Genomic DNA, 6,664 nt, shown 5'->3' on the forward strand with positions numbered 1-6,664 from the left:
TTTCTCTTTTATATCATTGATAATTTTGAGAATATAAGTCTCAGATAAATGCATTAATTGATAAATGCCTAAGTTTATTATTCTTAATAAAGTAAGTTTAAAAGAAGGTGAAGTAAAAAGATTTTTTTTTCCCTTCGGATTATGAAAGAAAAATATTCCTGGAGAAAGGTTAGCTTGTTGAATCTACAGAATATGAGGAATCAATATGTTTAGCAAAACCACGAAAGATGCTCTCTGGTTATTTAGATTTAAATTTAATTTAGCCAGAAAGTATTATTTGTCTCTTACTTCTTTGTAAGAAATGCAATTTTTTTTAACAGTCTCTTTGAAGGCTTCTTTCACTTGTTTGTTTCGAAGTGTATAAATGAATGGGTTAAGTAAAGGGGCAACTGAAGTAGCTAGCATTGATACCACCTTATTAAGGGCCACTCCTTCCTTTGCTGAAGGCTTGATATAGATGAAGATGCAACTGCCATAGGTCATGGAAACAACAATCATGTGAGAAGAACAGGTGGAAAAGGCCTTTTTTCTTTGTTGGGCAGAAGGGAATTTTAGAATGGTGTTGATGATGTATGTATATGAAAGAACGACACCAATTAAGGTAATAATTAGTGTTACCACAGCAAAAACCAAAGCAATTTCCTCTATAAGCGCAGTGTCTGAGCAGGATATCTGTAAAACAGGATATGTATCACAGCCAAAACTATCAATGAGATTTGAGTCACAGAATTCCAGTTGAAGACCCATGCTAAAAGGTAGGAGGATGATCAGTAGGCCAGAAAACCAACAGCAGAGAACAAGTGTTGTGCAGACTTTGTTATTCATGATGGTCATGTAATGCAGGGGCTTACAAATGGCCACGTAGCGATCATAGGACATGGCAGCAAGGAGAAAAAATTCAGTTGCTCCAAAGAGGACAACAAAGAACATTTGTGTGGCACAAGCATTATAGGTAACAGTTTTATCTCCAATTGTCAGAGTATACAGAAATCTGGGGACACAGACAGTGGTGAATGAGACTTCTAAGAAAGAGAAATTCCGGAGGAAAAAATACATGGGCGTTTTAAGATGAGAATCCAAAAGTGTGAGGATGATAATTGTCAAGTTTCCGGCCACACTCAAAATGTAGGTGAGAAATAAAAATATCAAAAGCAGAATTTGTAGAATTGGGTCATCTGTCAAGCCCAGTAGGATGAATGTGGTTATAGCGGTATGATTTCTCATCACTGCCTTGTGTCAAATCAAGAGCGTTTGGATTTGAAGGGAAAAGGGCCATAAGAATCCAGCAAGGAACCTGAATGAAGGATGACAGCAGTATTAATGTTGAGAGGAAGCCTCTCAACAAGATGGATTGGAGTTTGGATTGTGGAACTGGATTGGAAAAATTTCAGTACGAATTTTAGGCTTATAATTCCCTGATTAGAAACACTTTGTAAACCTGTCAAGTGAAGAGAAAAAAAATAAACCAATAAATCATTAATTACATATCTTGTTTCTTATGACATTTCTCAATATTATTGCTGTGTGGAACAGCCCTTAGTAGTTCCAATATTATAAATCATCATATTATTTTTTTTTACCTTTTCTTCGCTTTACCCACCTTACAGAAATGCTTTACTTTTGTAACAGAGAAGGATTTGTCAAGTAGTATTTTATGCTGATCTCTGATTATATTTTAACTGTAGCAAAATAACTTCGAAGGCTTACATCAAGTCTTGGTACTTTAAATGATCTGAAATTTAAAATAAGTTTTAAAATTGTTTTGTCTTTCCTATATTTAACCATGAAAAAACATTTCTAACCCAGTAAAGTGACTGCTTGTGGTAAGGTGCCACAGAGTTGGTTCTGACTCATAGTGACCCTGCGTACAACAGAATGAAACACTGCACGTTCCTCACAATCCTTGCTATGTTTGAATCCATTTTGCAGCTACTGTGTGCTGATCCATCTTGTTCAGAGGCTTCCTCTTTTCATTGACCCTCTACTTGATGAAGCATGATATCCTTCTTCAGATTCCTTTTGATAACATGGTTGTTTAGGCAGGGGTTTTCCCAAAGAGATATGAAGAAATTTATGCTGCAATCTGTGTATAAACCCAATTAGTGCTATCATGGTGCTTTGAGCTATGGCCAGATCCCAGGTGGACTGATGTGTGGTACTTCCTTTTGGCCTGTGATGGACCTGGGTGCTCTTCTCAGCAGTACTTAGACCTTCAAAATCTGTTGTAGGCACATCTTAGTGACCTTTCTTTTCAACAAATTATTCTTCTCCCCTCCTGAAATCACCTTTACCCAGTAATGAACCTGCCAAGTCACTAACTCTATAATTTATGCTCTCTGAGTTCTTGATGTATGTCAAGAACAGTACCCATGAACAAACTGAGTCTTGTAAACCAATCTTGGAAACAAATTTTAATAAACCCATGTTTTCATTGGCATTTGCCATTTCATTACCTCATACCAGTTCTATACCTCCTTGGAGACTACCGTTTTATGTTTTGTCAGCTATTCCATTTGGTGGGAAGAGGAAGGCTCAGGATGGTCTCCTGTCCTTCCTGTCAAAACTTTCCTTCAATTTGATTCACATTGTAAGGAGCACTGGCAAATGCATTTTCACTGGGGATGCTATTAATTTAAAATAACTTAATATATTATCTCACAGTATGTTTTTGTGTTTTATTAGTGGGGCTCTATTACTAAATGAATAATTTTAGGCATAACTCAGGGGTTTTCAGGGAAACTCTATCTACCCAATTCTTCCCCATGTGAGTGTGTGTATCCTTAATTGAGAATCAAAATCATGTTAGATTATTTTACTTCTATTTCCTTATATATTATTCATGTAAATAACATTCATTCATTCAGATGAATATTTAATGATCACCTTTTATTTACAGAGCATAATATCACAGATGGGATATCTAACCATGAACAAATTTCTCTCCAAAGGAGCTTTCAGTCTTGCAATGGAAGATATTATTTCATTTTTAGTGCATGCTCAGGGAAATAGTAAGGTGAGATAACAGTGAAAATGCACTTTGTTTGGGGTGATAACTAACAGATTGCTATTGAGTAGAACTGCCCCATAGGGTTTCAAAGGTTTTTAATCTTTATAGAGTTGGAGTACCATACCTTTCTTCCATAGAGTGGCTGGTTGGTTTAAACTACTGACCTGTTGGTTAGTAGCCAAACACTTAACCACAGCACTACCAGGGCTTCTCCAAGGTGATAACCCCTCTAGGCTTATTCCTTGGCAATTCTTCAGTTATACTGGTGGCTATTCTTATTTTACTATCTTCACTCAGTTTCTCTAGTCTTTTTTCTGTCTACTAAAGTTAGCAACTGTTACCTTGAATGGAATTAGAAAAGTACATTGTTCTGGGTTCACAGACATGGTTATAGAACCAGGAAACCTACCTCAGCTCATGGGAGAAATGGTTTACTGGAGAGGTAGTATCTTGCCAGGTAGTGTGAAGCCGCACAGAGAAGACTTTGTTAGGCCCAGCTGAGCGAAAGGTCACACTGATTTTCTACCTTTTTAATTCTCCTTTGTTCTTTTCTCCCATGATTGATTCCTCCCTCCCTCTTTCCCTTCCTTCTTTCCTTCCTTCCTTTCTACAATATTACCAATTCCAATTGCAGTTAAATCAATTCTGACTCATAGTGAACTGTGTGTGTCAGAATAGAACTGTTCTCCATAGGATTTTCCATTGATTTTATGGAAGTATATCACCAGGCCTTCCTTTTGAGGTGCCTCTGAGCAGACCCCAAATACCAACCTTTCTGTTAGCATCCAACTGTTCTAACCTGTGTCTTTGTACTGGTCATTGATATTTTTACTCTGTTCTTCCTAGGCTCTAAAATTTACAGTTCCTAGGCTCAAAAATTATTGTCTGTTCCCACTGTTGAAAACTCTTATCTTCCAATTTAGATAGTAATCACTTGTGAAATAAATCATGTTAGCATTGTAAGGTCCATTAAAGAGTTAAGTAGTATAAATTTGTTTTGATGCATGAAACTTGTTTAATCAAAATCAGTTTTAGCAGAGACCCTTATCTTGTGGTGGCAGATCATTTGGATGTAAGGGTGCTTATTTTCCTTTTTGTCTACCTATATTCATATCATATTCTCTTTTTGGTTAAATTGCAAGTGATTTCCTGGAGAACTGAAAGCTACATTTTTTTTTTTTTCCATTTGTAATTTGGATAATTTCAAGTTTGAAATAATTTCATTAAATAAATAATATGTTTTACCACCTCCCAAAAGTAATACATTAACATCAACAATTAGCCCTTGAGGACTTAACCACTGCAAAGCTACCTCCTGTCACTGCCAGTTTGAAAGCTACATGTGTGGTTGAGATTCAGCATGTGTGTTTCATTGACTCCAAATTTAATAAATTCTTTTATGTATTTCAGACACCTTGACCTCATTTATGTTTGGAACAATCTCAGTCAGTCTTCATTTGGGAATAGAGTTCCCATGGACCAGAATAGTTAAAGTTCAAGAAGAGTTAAATAGCACCTCCAGGCTCCTGTAAGGTAATTTCTAATCCTTATGTTCTTTGATTCCTATGACAATATAGAATATTATTTGGAGGAACTATCCTTTCCACTTTTCTTCATATTTAGCCTCTTAAGTAGTAAAAATCTCTTTAACTGGTATTTATGTCCCCCCCAAAAAAGATTAAGTTATCATGGCAGGAATGTTCTAACATCAGGTTTATTCAGAATAACAATATAATAGAAATAACTGTTGACTCCCTTTTTGCAGTCTCCTTTGCAATGAACTGAAATCATAGTTTTTAGCCTCTATGTTTAAAGAGCATGGAAAAATACATCATGATAATTGCATACTTACTTTTCTGACAGTGCTGTATCTGAGGTCCTTGATGGAACCACATTTTGTGAAGCATTAAGCTGGTGAAGAAGTTTGTGTGTGCTTCCATCTTCAGTTCACATTTCACCTAACTCCACTCCAGCCCCACTCTGTCCTGAAGCTTATGCACACACACACATAGACACAAACACACCTTCTCACGGGAAAGTCTTACAAAACATTCTTTACCTAGATTTTTACTGCTCCTGATGTATTGACGCCAGTGTCAGCTTCCTGTTCACTTGCCAAGTCTAAAAAGGCCCAAATCCTAGGTTTTTCCCAGAGCTATGTTAGTTCAGAAGGCAGAAAAGAGTGGTGTACAGTCACCGGAACTCCTCTCCCTGGTTTGGGAAGAGGGGCACGTCTCATTTTCACTAACAGGGAGGCAGATTGACTTGTAAATTCTATAAGAGCAGCACTTTTTTTTATATGTTCAGTTTGCTACTAGCACACAGGAAACAGCTGAGTGAACAACAATATAGTCTTTGGTGACCTGGTTTCAAAGTTACTAATGAATCAACAGTGGAATCAATAACACAAAAACACATGTAGCAGTGGGAACTGTGTCCTCCTCAGAGATATGGAGGGTGGTCTGATGTAATATGAATTTCATGATCTCTTTTTTGTTGAATCTTTATATTTCTACTAGGTTTTGACTTTAGTCTTTGACCTTAATATGTATATTTTTGATGTAAATCTAGTAAATTAAGAAATAATTATCCTAATTTTACAGATGAAGGAACTGAGGAGCAGAGAAGTGACCAGTCAGAAGATTACACATTGCACATTTTAAACAAAAGTTTATCTGAAAACAAAAATTCTGCTTCTTCCCCCATATTAAATTCATTCCTTTTCTCAATATTTAAGAGGACTACCAGCTTTTAAATTCCAGACTTGATGTTCTGATGTTATGGTATGAACAGCTTTTGGTAATATGAGTCAGTAGAAAGCTTTGCATCCTAAGTACTGGTAAAATTTGTCTGATCCCAAGACTTCCCACATTTTGATAAAATTTATTTCTGCTCAGTTAACTTCAATATATATGTGTGTGTGTACAACTGCTAATTAAAAAGTCAGGGCTTCCAGTCACTTCACAGGAGCAAGATACACACACACACACACACACATACATATACTTCATTATTATCTATGCTGACATTTCTGGACACTCTCCTTCCTGCTGCTCATTTGTGATAATGTGTGACATTATCCTCTATGATGGCTGTCTAATATTATCCTAGACAACTTTTGTTTTTATTTATCAGATAAACAATTGCCTATCACCTAATGATAAAATAAATCATACAGTTTTGAAGGGCATCTCTTTGAATTTTGAATCATTTGTTGAATCATTTGATTCATTTATTTAGTGGGGATGAAATCTTGTCAATATTATTAGTGTAACTGAATGTGTCTTCTTAGTGTCCTCTAGAGAAAGCAAGGAGGGGTTACTATGAGTTGGAAATGACTGGCCAGCAGTGCAAACCCGTCAGCCACTCCTGGGAAGGAAGGTTGGGCAATCTACTTCCGTAGTGATACTCTCTCAGAAACACAAGGCGGGTCGCATTTCTGGAAGTTCTCTGTCGATATACTGCTGCAACTATTTTTGAATGATCTTCAGTAAGATTTTACTTGTGTGTGACATTAATGATGTGGTTCGATAATTTCCAAATCCTGTTGGATCACCTCTCTTTGGAATGGGTACAAATATGGATCTCTTCCAGTCATTTGGCCAGGTAGCTGTCTTCCAAATTTCTTGGCATAGACGAGTGAGTGCCTCCTGCCCA

At 36.6% G+C, this 6,664-nt stretch overlaps 1 pseudogene; it reads right to left on the reverse strand.

Annotated features, from left to right (window-relative positions):
• Positions 1–284: 284 nt before the first annotated feature.
• LOC103212684 lies at positions 285–1,276 on the reverse strand (annotated as a pseudogene).
• Between the last annotated feature and the right edge of the window lie 5,388 nt (positions 1,277–6,664).

This window comes from Orycteropus afer, unplaced genomic scaffold (genome assembly GCF_000298275.1).
Source record: "Orycteropus afer afer isolate SDZICR_OR568_19922 unplaced genomic scaffold, OryAfe1.0 scaffold01063, whole genome shotgun sequence".
Classification (NCBI taxonomy): Eukaryota; Metazoa; Chordata; class Mammalia; order Tubulidentata; family Orycteropodidae; genus Orycteropus; species Orycteropus afer.